Genomic DNA, 16,693 nt, shown 5'->3' on the forward strand with positions numbered 1-16,693 from the left:
CTACAATAGCTACCCGACTTAGCATAGCTAAACCTACCAATCTAATAGTCTTAGGCTACTTTTTACACAGTCAATGTACTACTCCAATTACTACCAAGGTTTTTTTTGTGTGTGTGTGTGTTTTTATGATAGAAATAAAAACTAAACTCAGCAACAAAAGAAATGTCCTCTCACTGTCAACTGTGTTTATTTTCAGCAAACTTCACGTGTAAATATTTGTATGAACATAAGATTCAACAACTGAGACATAAACTGAACAAGTTCCACAGACATGTGACTAACAGAAATTAAATGATGTGTCCCTGAACAAAGGGGGGGTCAAAATCAAAAGTAACAGTCAGTATCTGGTGTGGCCACCAGCTGCATTAAGTACTGCCGTGCATCTCCTCCTCGTGGACTGCACCATATTTGCCAGTTCTTGCTGTGAGATGTTACCCCACTCTTCCACCAAGGCACCTGCAAGTTCCCAGACATTTCTGGGGGGAATGGCCCTAGACCTCACCCACCGCTCCACCATTCACAGGCATGCTCAATGGGATTTAGATCTGGGTTCTTCGCTGGCCATGGCAGAGTGAACACTGACATTCCTGTCTTGCAGGAAATCACGCCAAGAACGAGCAGTATGGCTGGTGGCATTGTCATGCTGGAAGGGTACCACATGAGGGAGGTGGATGTCTTTCCTGTAACGCACAGCGTTGAGACTGCCTGCAATGACAACAGGCTCAGTCCGATGATGCTGTGACACACCGCCCCAGTCCTATCTGGTCCAGCGACGGTGGGTTTGTGCCCATAGGCGATGTTGTTGCCGGTGATGCCTGGTGAAGACCTGCCAACAGGCCTACAAGCCCTCAGTCCAGCCTCTCTCAGCCTATTGCAATCAGTCTGAGCACTGATGGAGGGATTGTGTTTTCCTGGTGTAACTCGGGCAGTTGTTGTTGCCATCCTGTACCTGTCTCGCAGGTGTGATGTTCGGATGTACCGATGTTACAAGTGGTCTGCTACTGCGAAGACGATCAGCTGTCTGTCCTCTCTCGCTGTAGCACTGTCTTAGGCGTCTCACAGTACGGACATTGCCATTTATTTCCCTGGCCCCATCTGGAGTCCTCATGCCTCCTTGCAGCATGCCTAAGGCACATTCACGCAGATGAGCAGGAACCCTGGGCATCTTTCTTTTGGTGTTTTTCAGAGCCAGAAGAAAGGCCTCTTTAGTGTCCTAAGTTTTCATAACTGTGACCTTAATTGCCTACCATCTGTAAGCTGTTAGTGTCTTAACCGTTCCACAGGTGCATGTTCATTAATTGTTTATGGTTCATTGAACAAGCATGGGAAACAGTGTTTAAACCCTTTACAATGAAGATCTGTGAAGTTATTTGGATTTTTACGAATTATCTTTGAAAGACAAGGTCCTAAAAAAGTTTATTAGTTAGTTACAAATACAAGATTTGTATTTGAAATTCAGTTTATTTTCAGTAAGTTTTCAGATCTGATTTACTTGTTTTTATTCACTTTAAGTTTCATTAACAAAATCTATTACGTTTTTATATTATTTAGTTTCACTTTTAGTGTTCGTGACAAAGTAGCCTGGAAGGTTAGGACCATCTAGGTGTTGTATAGTTTTAGTATTTTTTGGGATGTCACTTCTTGCCACTGTGGGGCAGTAATCTATAAGGAGATGGGTCCGTTCCTACAGTATGTTAGGTTTGGTCAGAGTTTAAAGATAGACTAGATAGCAAGATAACGTAGAAGCACCAAGGAAACAGTAGCACTGGGTCAATTTCCTCAACAACCAGGAGCATTGAAGCTTGAGGCTAAACTTCTCTACTGTTTTGTTCCTGTAACTACCACGTTTGTAGCAGTGTGAAGCGCACTTGTGCACATGCACAGACACTCTGTGTGACTGTGTGAGAGCAAAGTCTTGCATCGCTTGCACGTTCCTCTGAACAAACATTGCAGACACCAGATCACCAGATCTTTACCTATCAGCTAACCACATCATGGTCACATTCCCCTGCTCAGGCGTTGCATGGCTCAACCAATGGTTTAATGTCACGTCATCGACTATGCAGTCAGGCATACGACTGATATACCATATGTGGTTAGCTGATACTTATAATACCTATCTACTCAAGTGTTTCCTTTATTTTGGTAGTTACCTGTATGTTTATGCTGACATTCAAGGTGCTATAATTCACTCTAGATCTCATTGGTAAGGCCTTTTGTGCCCATCAGTTTGCATTATTAAAGATGCATGTAACCTTGCAATCTCAGATGGATGGGACTTGTGGCTCTGAACTCCGTTTCAGAATGCTTGCCGGTCATCTTTACTAGTAGCAAGTAACAGTCTACTGACATTAATATCTGCATCGCATTTCTTCACATCAGGCAGGAGTCAAATGTTGGGAATGTGAGTGTTGAGAAAATATTTCTATGGGAAGTTTCCTTATTGAGTGTCTATACATCTCAGTAATGCCCCATTATCAAATATACTTATCTAGAGATCTATTAGGTGAGATCTTTAGTTTACAGAACACAAAAAGTCTTGATGCTCAACGGTTACTATATTACCCGGCGTTAGCGTTTCTTTTATGCATTGTTCATTTAAGCCGGATCCCATATTTGGCTCAGGAGCCTGGTCTGGATTTGGTGACCAGCGTCGAGTGGTGGTGGCAGAGTAAAGCCACTGGCTCCTGAAGGAACGCTATACATAATGTAGGTCATTGCTCTTAGGTGACATTTCTCACACGCTGTGCCATAATCTCCTATTTGAATATGAGAACGCCTTTGCCACACAAGCATGGCGAGGCCTAAAGTATGATCCACTTACTCATAAATGCAGAACCGAGTGAAATATGACTGACTTCTCCACGACTCGAAAGCATTGATTTGACATGGCAAAGCACCCCAGGCTCTGGTGGATACAGCACACTTAAACACATGACTTAAAAGACTTCTGGTTTGGGTGGAAAACGGGCTATACAGGAGTCAGAGGTATGGTTGTTACAAGCATGATAATAGGCCTGGAGCTTTTCCTGTCGTCTTTTTATGCATTCTTTGTTTTGTTTTTTATTAAAAAAGAAGAATCCCAGTCTGTCTGGCAGCGCATTGACGACATTTGAAAACAAATGTGATCCAGATTTTAACCATTTAAATGTAATATTTATTGTTTATTGTGTAGGAGATAGCTACAATCGTTCGATATCCATGCTTTTCTTCCATGTTCGGCTGAATGGTCCAAATTGCTGAAATATAGAAATTATACTTTGCAATTTATGAAGGGAATCAGGATATCATTTCTGGAAATTGACTTCCTGAAACTATGCCAGATTATTTCCCTGCAGGGAACCATTGGTACTTGTGGGACGGTGCTCTACAAGTCTCAAATAACATCGCTAGAGGAATATTGAAAAATATTACTACTTTGCTACACTTAACCCCTACACGAAGCTAGTGCATAGTTGGTCACGGGACTTCCCAAAATAGCCTACATGTTGAAGTTGGTCTATTTAATAATCCATTTGCCAAGTAAGATGTGCGGGTCTATTAAAGGTTAATAAGCCTCAGCTGCAGTGTTGTTATCCAAGGTAAATGTCACTTAGATGCGGGCCACCATGGGTCAAGATCTCCCCCCAGATCTAAATGTAATCACATGGCCGTCGTTTGGCCTCAGCCTCACCCTCATTAGTGCTTGGCTTGTGCTGGAGTGTGATCTACTTCAGCCCTGGCACTCCCCTTAACCCTGCCTCTCCCCTGCCCCAGGCATGTGACCAGCCAGCAACTATATAGCTGGAAAGTCATGCTCAAAGCTGCCCAGAAATGAGGCCTTGGTTGAACTAAGATTTTCACTGTAACTGTAGGGGGTTGTACCAGGGGGAACCACAGTGAGCTGACTGCTATCATGTGATCTGATCTGCTGGACAGGCTGTGAGCTGTCACCTGACAGAGCGCTGTGCCACCTGCCAGGCCCGTCCCCCAAATAATGGCAGACTGACCAGTGATCCACACAGTCGTCTCATCTTAATTATCTCCTCTGTGTTTAATTAACTACCCGCTTCTAGCAGCCAACAATGCTGCTTTAGATTAGTCCAAATCATAAGCAACTCAAGCAGAATATGTCATTGTCAGACTACTTAATCTCATATCGTGGGTTGGCTCCTCTGACATTTAAGTAGAGTGAATGGATCGTTGGCCCAATAGAATTATTGTTTAGTAGTCTAAGGCAATTAAAATGTATGACCTATATCATAATCACTCCAGGCTGTGCATTTGCATGTCATTCCAGTTTTTGCATGGCCATATTGTTTGTGAGAACTCTTAAGGGAGAATGTTTGACACATGCATCATGTCTGTGTGTTCCCACTTATTCTACTCTGCTGAAGAGATGCTATGGTGCACAGGGTCCATATGGACCCAGAATACAGAATTATTTCATTCTGAATATTAATATGAATTATACACAAAATGGGTAATAATTTTCCTGCCCTACAGAAATGATTAACATAATTCTGATAAATAACCAGATGGCAGAATGTGTGAATTGAGTTAGATTTATCTTAATTAATATCTTGAACCTACTTGGAGAAAGGTAAATGGCTCCACCGGGTCCAGGGATGTGTCTCTGCCTGTGTCTCTCTCTCTCTCTCTCTCTCTCTCTGTGTGTGTGTGTGTGTGTGTGTGTGTGTCTTTCTCCTGGCCTGCCATGTAGTGGCAGCCCGAGGATATTAAGCTGCTCTCCAGGTATGCATCAAACCTAAGCAGCCTGCTGATAACACACATACACACAGACAGGCACACAGAAGCACTCACACTAACATGTATACGCACAAGCACACTTTTCCCATATCCAATCCAACATAGAGTTTGTACTGCTGCGTATGCAGCAGGATCACATGTGTATTTGTAGAATGTATGCATGACATATTTTAACAGATGACAATCAATTGACTGAGTTTCTTTCTTTTTCACATTTTACCTCAAACTGAGGAGATCTATTTGTGGCCATGACAACTTTCTTCTCTGTTTTACAATGAACACATCTCAGCTCTAATTTCTCAGCTTTATTGCTAATTAAAAATAAAGTATACATTTATTTTACGCTGTCACAAATGAAGCCAATTAAAATGTTAATCATGACAAGTAGAAAAGGGACAAAGGAATTCAAATAAATTGATGTATTGACGTTTCTTTAATTAATTCATCCGGGGTCCTACTGTGTTGCATAATTATGCTTAAGTGTTTAATTACATATTTTGATGGGATCCTCAATTACTCTGACTTAATAAAATATCATTAGCCTGTCTCCCAGGTTCTAAGCTGTAGAGACATTTATTAGTCTATCTATTTAAATAAAATATTACCGATTACCGACTGGCTAGGATATTTGGCAGGTATCCAGGCCTCAATCTACAGTAAATCTCAACCTGGAAGCCGCTCCTCACATCAAAGTTTGACATAGCAGCTAACAAACAATGTGAAATTTACATATTAATTAGTGTCAGGGAATCAGAAGCAGTGATGAATTCAAATGACTACTGGCCCCTCTCTCCGGTGTCTCCCCAGCCCGTCCCTACCAGTCTGCAGTCACACTGCCGCCATGCGGAGAATAGAGTCCTCATAACAATGGAAAATGCCAAGACCCAAAGGGCACCTAGACCTCCATCACAGACTGGATCTCTTTAATTACCCAGTGAGTGCAAATATTCTATACCTTTCACCATCCTGTATCTGTACAAAGCGCTTTGCAGTGTTGTGACGCCTACAATATGTAAAAGACCAAAACTAGTCTGCGCAGATAGTCTGACAAAAATGTATTTCATTTGACAATTTTGACCGGCAATACAGGAAAACCGTGAGTGAGCCACCATACTATAGCCATTACACAATGCAATTATTAGCATGTGAGAAATCACTAAAGGTTATCATTCCACTGAAGCTGAAGTGTCAGGCTCACAGCAGCGTTTCACACAGTGTGAGTCCATATCCACGCACACACTCACAATGTGTTTAAGCTCTGCCTTCTTCAGGCCGTTCGTTACCACGTCTCCGTGTATCTGAACATGTTTCACATCTTCCACCACAGGAACGAGAATCATTGGCAATGGCTCGGAGGCGTACGCCTATAATTAGAAGGCAGCTCAATTGGGTAGCAGGTAATTTACCTTTAGGCAGAGACAACTAATTATTGTCTTTGAAAACCTAATTTAGCGTCAAACACTTCAGGTGTCTTTTCCCCTCTCTTTAGCAAAGGGAAAGGTATCCTGGAGCAGTCTTGGGTTGGGGCGGAGGATCCATCCCCCGTGTCTCCTGTCTCTGGTGTTATAATGTTTACATGGATGATTTCTAAAGAGAAACTAAGAGCCCGTGTCGCTGTGCAGAAACAGTGCAAAACAGAACAGAGCGTTTTTGTTGTCCTCCTTTTGTCTGTGTCTGCAGGTTCTAGTGGAGGACGGCATCACTCTCTGCAGGTGTATGGGGTTCCTTCTAGAGTGGAAGGCACCACTCTTAGGCCCTCTGTTAAATGTTCCTAGCAGGTGAACCTGTTCCTGGCAGATGGTGTTTGTGTGAGTGACGCCCGTTCCCAGCAGAGGCAGGCCCAGGGAAACGATCACGGAGCACAGTCTCTGCAGAGAAGCCCCATCCAACCTGATGGCATATGCTCTGCTGCTGTGGCCTACACCTGCTGAAGGATGGCGTTTACACCGCCATCCCTGGGCTCCACCGCCAAGTGGGGTGTTAATCACAGCTCACTGCTCACTCTGCTCACACACAGTTTCTAAAACCAGTAAATAACTGAATACACAACTGCAGGGGCTCCGTCACTATGGACGTAATGTTATCATTTCCCCTGTAAGGCATTGGAACCTCTTTTGTTAACCTATGTCTATCGTAGCACAGTGTTGGCTAATGTGTGTAGTTTGAAACGGCAGAACATTAAAGCTAATTCCACTCAATTATAATGTGTCCTTTCCCAGACATGATTTATCTATTGAATGGAGAAAATGTGACAAAGTCATCACAAATGGACAGTTGAGAGTACAGGCCTGTGTTCTATTTAAATCTATGACCTATACAACCTCTTACCAAACAAAAACATGAAAATTATATCAAGTTACTCCTAGCACAGTAGGCAAGCGAAGCCATATTCAAGCAATTTTATGGCTCATCCATACCAACTATCACAGGTGTATGAAATGATTCACTGGCTGATGCTACTCATCACTAGAGCTATAGAAAATATCACTTTATGAGAGTGTTTTCCCAGGGCTTTTGACTAACCAGTGCTAACTGGAGTAGAGCAGTGTCCAGTGTCGTTGTTGGACTTGATTGGAGGTCCGTAACAGGTCCACTGTTGAAATATGTAGACAGAGTTAATAGCCTGTAACTGCCCCGTCCAACTGGAAACCAGTGAGCTGCTTACACTTAAACTGGGGATTAGGACGCAGTCGCCCAAGTCACTGCCAATTCAGATGGCTCGGAGACCCTGGGCAAAGCAGTTTGATCTGGCGAGCTGTCATCGATTCACACAGCTTCCAGCTGGAGCACAGGAACCCCATTGAAGCACGGGATGGAACCCTCTCCATCTTGGCACATCTTGGCTGGCTCAATCCCCCGCAGGCCATTAGGGACAAAATATGTTTTGTTTTTCTATTTTCTTTTTTTTCTCCTCCCGAAGAAAAATACAGTCTGTCTTCATGCTATAACAGCCATTACTTAATTGTGCCGGATTTTCCGAGCAGAGTGTTGCTTTAATTAAGCAGCTAATTGCAATGTAGCTCTTGATTAGCTTTTGGGGGATGGGAATGTTCAGACAGGCTGATATGTTGTGCACACTTCAGAATCATTTACAGAAATTGAAGCTAATTTCACTCTCTGTCTATTGCTGCATTAATTTAATTTGGGTTGCTTTTAGCTCATTAACACTTCTAATTAATACGTTGACATCGCTATTAAGATGTCTCTTTGAAATGGGCGTCTCCTGATAATCAGGATGGAAGAGGCTGACGGATCGAGTGAGAAGCAGACTGTAGGGAGACAGAGATGGAGAGAGAGAACTCCTCCAGACTGAAGGAGAGGAAGATAGTGGCCTCGTTTCGTAAACCACAGCTAGTTTATCATAGTGGACACTAATAGGGTTTTGTGGGTAAATTAGAAATGAAAGGAATGTTGATTGTTTTAAATTGGATAGAGGTTACAGTTAATGTGCGTGTGCATGTGTAGTACGTGTGCACGTGTGTGTGTTGCTCTTGAAGAGGGGCGGGGGTGGGGGTGGTGGCGAGGGCTGGGACGTCAGGGCCAGATGCCGTACACAGCTGAAGATCACGCCTGACTAACTATGTGTTTGGGTTTGTCACTTTAATGAGGAGGATTTAGTGACTATGGGTTAGTAATCCTCAGTGTGAAGCCTCATCACACCACCGTCAGTTTAGCCAACTTTTACCACCACACACTGCCATCTCCTAGAGCTGGCTGGAGGATTTTACTGATAGGATCTTCTTTATTAAACATAAACCAATCATGTTATTTACATGTCTTATATATTTCAGTCAACCTGTTAAATATCTTTGCACATGTCTGTTATTTGGATTTCTGAAATATTCATTGTACTTGAATTTCCTAACTTTACAATGGGTGGCAAGCATGATTATAGTTTCTTATAAAATATTGAATAAAAATTACAAAAAATGACCTGTATCCTTCTACAAAGTATTTATTAAATCTGTGGCAATTGGATAATGACTGAAAGAGCAAATGATCTAACAGAGGAGCAGTCAAGATGCTGGTTCCAAACCAAGGTTCTCTCTCATTGGTCAAGTTTCAGAGTCAAAATAATGGCTCTCCAATTGACTTTCTCTCACTTTGTCTTTCATTAGGGAATACAAGTCAAGAAATCAGCATTGATGCAAAAATGATTGTTATTTGGCAGGCAAATCAATGGTGAACCTTGTTTTTTTCAGTGAAGTGCTTTGTTTGCTGGTAGTATTATCCCACTGAAGGGAAAGCCTTCTGTTTAGTACTTCATTAAAAGTCTCTCTAATAGGAGCCACTAGGGAGCGGATCCCTGCGTCACATGTAGAAGCTATCAACATCTGCATCAATTAACCCCTTCCTCCCCAGGGACCCATTAGAACGAGGAACACCCTTTAAAATTGCATATGGTTCAGATTAGGCTCTGCAATGGGGAGTGGGAGCGATAGTATGGGCTTTTTTGTTTTACTTATAGATTTGTGTATATGAGACATCTCATGTCTTGGCTTTGTTTAGAAGCTTTGCATCTGTGTTCTTGGAATACACTCGGGTTAACAGTTATGGTACAAAGCCGTCAGCTGCTAATGTATAGTTAACCTTGTTTGATATAAGCTATTGAAAAGAACATGGACATGATACAGTATATTATGTACTGAAAATAACATACATATTGTGAAATAAACAAATAGAGACACAAAATAGTTCTCAATACATAAAAATATGTGAAGTAGCTTCATCTTTGAATATGTATATTGTTTTTAATTTACAGACTGTCTCGTGTTGTTGCATGGAGTCCTGTTGGCTCTAGGCGAGATGTGAGATCTTGAGAGATCTTGCATAGGATTAATGGATCCCGTTAACAGATCCTCTGTTTCCGTCCTCACTAGGGGGAATCAAAGATGGGCTCAATTAAAGAATCTTTTCAAGCAGCAACTGTAGGGAGCGCAGTGATCAGTATTGGCAAGAGGCAAGAGAAACACTTGTGTTTAAGACCTATTACCAGCCAAACACTGTGCCCAAACAATCTGAAGGGATGTTATTAAGATTGTAAATACCGCTAGGCTATATCTTAGATCCTTAGGGACCAAGAATTGACACTTTTATATCGCTACCGCTCTCCTTCCTTGAAGCATGAAAACAAGATGTAGCACTGACTAGTTCAATAGTGCTGCAGTTAGACCATTTACAGGAATATGATATTTAGCATTATTTCCAAGAAATAAAGGAGACCATGTGAGGCCTTTTACATGACAAGAAACAATATAAATCAGGCCATTACATGAAAAGCATTCATTTTGTTAATTTATAATGCTGTAATTTAATCAGAATGAATATTTGAGACATAATGTAATTAACACAAAGCCATTTTCATTTAATGGCCTCAGAAGTGATTATGTTAGCTTTACAATTTGAATTATGAGAATGATTATTTCTGTTGAAAGTGATTTTGTGTGAGGAGAAGCCACTTAAATTAGGTGCACGTTTATGTATTTTAAGTACAATCTTCATAATATACATTTTGAACTCTAACATGGTTTGTGTTACCAAGTTTTCCTTCTCAGTCGAGATACTTTCAATAAAACATCAAGTAACATCAAGTAATGTAATACAGCTGAGGACATGTCATACTTTAGTCAGTATATGATCAACAAGCATCGTCTGCTAACAGTGCGGTGAATTCCATTATCAATCTGGAAATGTCATTTGTGAGCAGTGTGATGTTTATGGTTGAATTGGGACACAGCTTTAAAACTATTAAAGAAGATAAGTTGCAAAGCAGAGGCCCGCTGCAGCATGACATGAGCCAGCAACTGTTTATCCTTCAATAAGCAATGACAACTGAGCTCTGATGCATTTAACAAACCCCTAACCAAATCAAGAGTAATAAAATCATTCATTTTGGTTAATGAGGATATTAACAGCAGCAGTAGTGTTTGAGCACAAACAAGAACAACAACATTAATAATTGCAACTCTCTGGCGCTTGGCTGATGTAAGCTTTTAATAATTAACAAGTCTTTGTCTCATCCCCTGGAGGGTACACTCCTATTATCCAACTAAGTTACAAACGGGTAATTATGTTGACACTGGATGGTCAAAACAGTTGCTTCCGAACATCTCCGGGCCCGAACTTTAAGACCCAATTTCAATCAATCCAGCTTACATACGACATCCGCCTCAGTTAAAGGGAAGACATGGCATTTCCACTTATTTCTTTTTTAAATGTTGTCTTCTCATTAGAGGATTACTCCTCTTACCTCCTGTGTTTACATATTAGTGCTAATCCAATTGAGTCAACAAGGGCACTTAGTACTGGCTAAGAACTGAGTCTGGGGGACTTAACTTGGGAGGGAGTGGTTATTAATTTACTTCTTCTGATTTTTAGGCTTGAAGGGGAAAATAGTTTTTGGAACATCTGTTATGACAAATCAAGCATTGAGAGCATTTTGTCTTGTCTGAGATTGAGCTCAGCTGCGGTGAGTGTTGGCACTGTTGTGAGGTGAGCACAGTTCTAGAACCTTCCTACAGAGGGAGCCCCTGGTTCTAAGTCTGTCCAGGAGGACCAACTTGTCCTGCTACACAAGACACATGTCCAGGAACATGAGAGAGGTGGTGCATGACAAACAAGCATCCAAAACAGTCTCTTCGAACATAATATCTGCAAGCGATTATAATAGGAACTATAAGCACAAAGATATTTAGTCGGTGTGTTGACGAGCAGCGGTTGCCGCGGTAATGAGAGGGGTTGAACCCTTGGCTCTTCCTTGACCCTTTCTCCTCACCATCATCCCCATGACATCAGTCAGGATCTTTGACCTGAGGGGCACGCCCTGTCAGCTGAAACTAATTAGGGTTTGATCACTTGTGACTGTTACAACAACCAATAAAGCAATAGTCACACAAGAGAGGCAGTTTTAATAGGCCTATGGTTGTAAATTGGCATAAAAAAACAAATAATTAGGTAAGAAAATGAAGACAAAGGGAAGCTTTAGTATATGTTTTATGAAGTGAAGTCTATGATTATGCTGCACATTACACACAAATCTAACGCTGTACATTTTCCTTAATAAGAAATGATATCAAAACATGCTCTTTGATGATCAATTTCCCTCATCATACTGTACTACACTTTAACAAGGCCTGAAATACCTCTAGATATCCCTCCTAAAGCTCTCCTGAAATCCTCCAATACTGGAGAAATATATATGATACTCTATTGGCTCATCAGAGGTGCAGTATGTGTGTAGTTAGACCGTTTATCTTCCCCTAATTAGTTATAGATCAATAAAGCAATTGATTTTGCAATTCACCCAGAGCTTTAGCCGAGGTGTCAAACCATAAACAAAATGCTATGCAATTCAACCATTAGACACAAAGAGAGACAGGGCTCTTCAAATTTCCCCATAGACTTCGGACACTCTTTTCCTTGGCTGACACCGCCATTAGCATATCTGCTCTGAATTTGGCTTTAGCATACAGGGGGAACCATATGGTTTAGGCAAGCAAACAAACAGTATCACATAGCTCCTACTGTGTTGAACCAACAGAGCTTGATAAACATATCAGAGCTTAAATCAGGGTTTGATCTCATAAATAATCGACGTGGCTTTAAAGGAGGAGATAATACATCCATAGTTCACTCTGGAGCACGCCCGGTGACATGTTGTGTTTTGTCAGAGGTTCTTTCCAAGCAGCTTCATCATTAATCATTTGTCCCTCTCCTCTCCTCTCCTCTCCTCTCCTCTCCTCTCCTCTCCTCTCCTCTCCTCTCCTCTCCTCTCCTCTCCTCTCCTCTCCTCTCCTCTCCTCTCCTCTCCTCTCCTCTCCTCTCCTCTCCTCTCCTCTCCTCTCCTCTCCTCTCCTCTCCTCCCCTCCCCTCCCCTCCCCTCCCCTCCCCTCCTGTCCTTACCTCTCCTCTGGGGTTGTGCTGATGGTTTCTAATTAAGTAGTGGCTGGTGTCAGGGATGCTGAGAGACATGTTATCATAACCAGGGTACCATGGACACAGACATACTGCAATTGGCACCAGAAAAAAATTCACCATCTTTTCCTTGACAGGGATACATCCCAACAATACATATGATATGCCTTTCCAAAGTAATAATCAAGTGGTGTTTGGGTAGGGAAGGAAGCAGAAAAAGGGTTCAAACAGCAGGAACCACAATGTAAACTACGGAATGGTTTGGCCTTGTTCCCGATAAACCAGTACCCCATTCGGGGTAAAATGATTTTCCACTTGAGTGATGTATTCCATCTTAGAGGAGAAAGGATTTCAGTTGAGTATCATGACAACCAAATGAATGTGCAATCTTATCTTAATAAGTAAAAAAATTATGATGTTTTTGCATTTCATTTGGGCATTAGTGGAGTGGTCATAAACTGTAATTGGTTATTCTTGCAGAGGCAGAAAAAATGGGTATTGTGAATGAGGGGTTCTTTGTCTGAGGTAGAGACATCACATCCCAGTAAAGTAACACCCATTAAAACCTAATTTGCACCTTTAGGCAGTTCATTAATACATTGAATGGTAGAATCACACCAATATAGCTTCTGCTCACTTCAGGGCATGTGCAGAACCAGGCTCTATTCACCAAAACACTCACTATAAAACCTCATTTTCACTATAGAATTAGTTACCAGCAGTGATGACATGTGCTAGCGCGAGATAAGAGGACACATGAGTACTATTGTACTGTGAACTGACTGTAGATCATCTATACTACTATCAAAAGCCATACACTGATTATACAAAACATTAAGAACAACTGCTCTTTCCATGAAAAGACTGACCAGGTGAATCCAGATGAAAGCTATGATCCCTTATTGATGTCACTTGTTAAATCCACTTCAATCAGTGTAGATGAAGGGAAGGATTTTTAAGCCTTGAGACGATTGAGACATGGATTGTGAATGTGTGCCATTCAGAGCGTGAATGGGCAAGACAAAAGATTTTAGTGCCTTTGAACGGGGTATGGTTGTAGGTGCCAGGCGCAATGGTTTGAGTGGGTCAAGAACTGCAACTCTGCTGTGTTTTTCACGCTCAACAGTTTCCCATGTGTATCAAGAATGGTCAACCACCGAAAGGATATCCAGCCAACTTGACACAACTGTGGGAAGCATTGGAGTCAACATGGGCCAGCATCCCTGTGGAACGCTTTCGACACCTTGTAGAGTCCATGCCCCGATGAATCGAGGCTGTTCTGAGGGCAAAGTATGGGGTGGGGTTTGGTATACTCAGTGTATATGGCAGTAATTCTAGAGCAGTATGCGTCTCAGTGCACCTCAGTGAATGGGGACAGTGACACACAAAGGGGTAAGAGGCCGCCCTGCTTCTTCTAGGTAGGCCTATAGTGGTCCTATCACCCCTCTCTGGCCTGGCTGTGGCTGCAGTTCTGCCCCCTGCCAGCAGGTGACCAATCCTCTCTGTCCCCAATGGGCCGTTGTGTCTGTGGTGACTCTGTGAATTTCCCTTTCTTTTCATCATCACTCTCTGATGTCCAGCTGGTCCTGTCAACACCTTCTTACAGCAGGCAATTCATCGCAACACACTGGCAGCTGAGACCCCTGTGATGAACTTCAATCTGCCGTTCGCAGAGGGGGCTGCACCCTGAGTTGGGCTAATCAAGGGAAACACCCCTTGAAAGGGGGAGGGCGCCCACAGACAGATTGAGCCCAAGTTACCCTATAATTATCCTCCCACTGCCCCCTCTGCCGCAAGCTGCTGTATCTGAACCCGGTACGCAGAGTAACAGACACTCGCGTGATTACTTTCCGATCTGTTTAACCTTAAACAACAACACACCGTCCGTTTCTATTACACCCGTAAACAATTAAGTTTTGGAGCAAGCATTAAGAAGGCTCAGATCAAGAAGCATTTTCTATGCTCTCACACGATAACAGTGCAAATGTCTGTTGCCGGGGGTTTCGATTATTTCCAAGTTGGTAGAAAAGTCCCTGGGGGGAAGTTCTCGGGGCTTCTGAATTTGATTAAAGCATCTGTACAGCTGATTACTTGGAGTGAGGCGCACAGGTTGGCGCATTTTGGGACTGGAGTGGAGACCTGACAGGGTCATGTTTAACATGTCCACAGGCAATCAATTCACCTTAACCCCTCCTGGTACTCCAGCCCTCTCCACCTAAGCTGTCCTTAATAACCAGGCAATGGTGAATTACTGATAAGGCGTGGACGTCTCTGACCTATATATCCTCCCCTCTATATATTGGAAAAATCCATCCCCAGAAAGAAATGTACCTTTTTCTAATGCATATAAATAGTGAAATTAAACAATCCGACGCATTGAAAGCCTGTGAAATTCAATTTTAAATCACAGTCACCTAAATGTGTGTTTGCTGTCCAATTTAGAACAAATGCATGCACCTATTTGGTCCATTTATTTTCTTAATATAGGTTATAGGTGTTTGTGTATAACCCCAGTATCTGAATTCAATTGCAATTTTGGATGTCATTGCATCCACTACTTTGTTGTATTATTGAAATTAAGCAAATACAGTACAGACCTGTTTCAGTATTGTTTTGTATCAATACTAGCAAGAATATTTCATTAGATTTCATTTATTTTTTATCTGACGTTATACCTTGGAAAATGTTATGTAGCTACGTGGTTACATTGCATTTTTCTTAATGTCAGTGACCTCTATGTAGGTTTTTACTTAACAAGCATGCAGAGGGTTCCACATATGCCCCCATTTGACAGTGACTAATTGCCCTAAGGACGCGAGCTGCTTGTTAGGCCAAAGGAAGATTCACTGGCTCCTCACCCGAGCGAAATTCATTATTTCTCCCTTTCTTTTCACAGCACCTTCTCCTATGAAGGTTAGAATACCAGATTAAAATATATTAGGAAACAGGCTATTTTGTTCATGCTCACTTCTGAATGTGTTTCTTATTTGTGTAATTATTTAAAAGACCTTATTGACATTTTATATTTTACATATACTTTGTGAATGATAAAAGATTGCAGTGCTTTACTGTTGGACTAGTTGTCCCCTATTTGGATTTGCCACATCTCAAACTTGTTGTTTGTCTCTTTTTTCAGTGAGTCCTCTCTGAATGGAGCTCTTTGACTGAGGTACCTGTGCAGCTGTCAGGGCCATGGCTGTTTAGACTATTAGAAATGTGAAACAGGAGGGGTTAGAGAATCACTAGGAACATCAATCTGTCCCGGAAGTTGTGCTCTCACATTACCAGCCTGCTGTTTTGGTATTTATGCCACTGTTTACCCAGAGCACACAGTGGGGTCCAGCAATCAATCCTGACAGGACTACATTAGATTTGTTGATGCTGGTGGTGTGATGTGGTACATTTGTAGTGTAGTTAGGTTTTCCACTTGTAAAATCAAAGTTGGAGTGTTCCCAAAAACAGATAGCAAAAGTGAATGGACCTAGGATGCACCCTTGTGGTACACCTACTTAAACCTGACCTGTATATGTGTATTTTGAAGGAAGATGTGAGCCTGCATTTTTCCTTTGAAAACAAAACACTCCCATTCTCTCCTCCCCTTCCCTTTTTAATCTGCCTCCTTGACTGCCTTACTATGTTGTCAACTTTACCTCGATCCACCTTCCCCCAACCAGCCGTCCAGCCAGCCCCGGTGCTGTAGCTGTCCCTGGACAGGTTTCAGCGTTTAAATTTGAAAATGATTTGTCCTGCCCTCTTAATAATAGATGAGAGAGCAGAGTCAGAGTCCCTTCAATAAACTCTCTCCTCACTTTAATTAGTGAACAAAAAAAACCAGCTTGCTGAGGACTCTGGCTTTGGCTCCGTGTTGGTAATTAAAACTGAAACCACCAAAAGGAGAGGAGGAGAGGAGGAGAGAGGGAGGAGATGGAGGAGAGGAGGAGAGAAGGCTCTATTTTTAACGGGCCGGCTGTTTGGTGCTGAGTGCCCGTATAAGGTTGTGCAATAAAGAGTGATAATGAAGGTGTGAGAC

Source organism: Oncorhynchus kisutch, linkage group LG6 (genome assembly GCF_002021735.2).
Source record: "Oncorhynchus kisutch isolate 150728-3 linkage group LG6, Okis_V2, whole genome shotgun sequence".
NCBI lineage: Eukaryota > Metazoa > Chordata > Actinopteri > Salmoniformes > Salmonidae > Oncorhynchus > Oncorhynchus kisutch.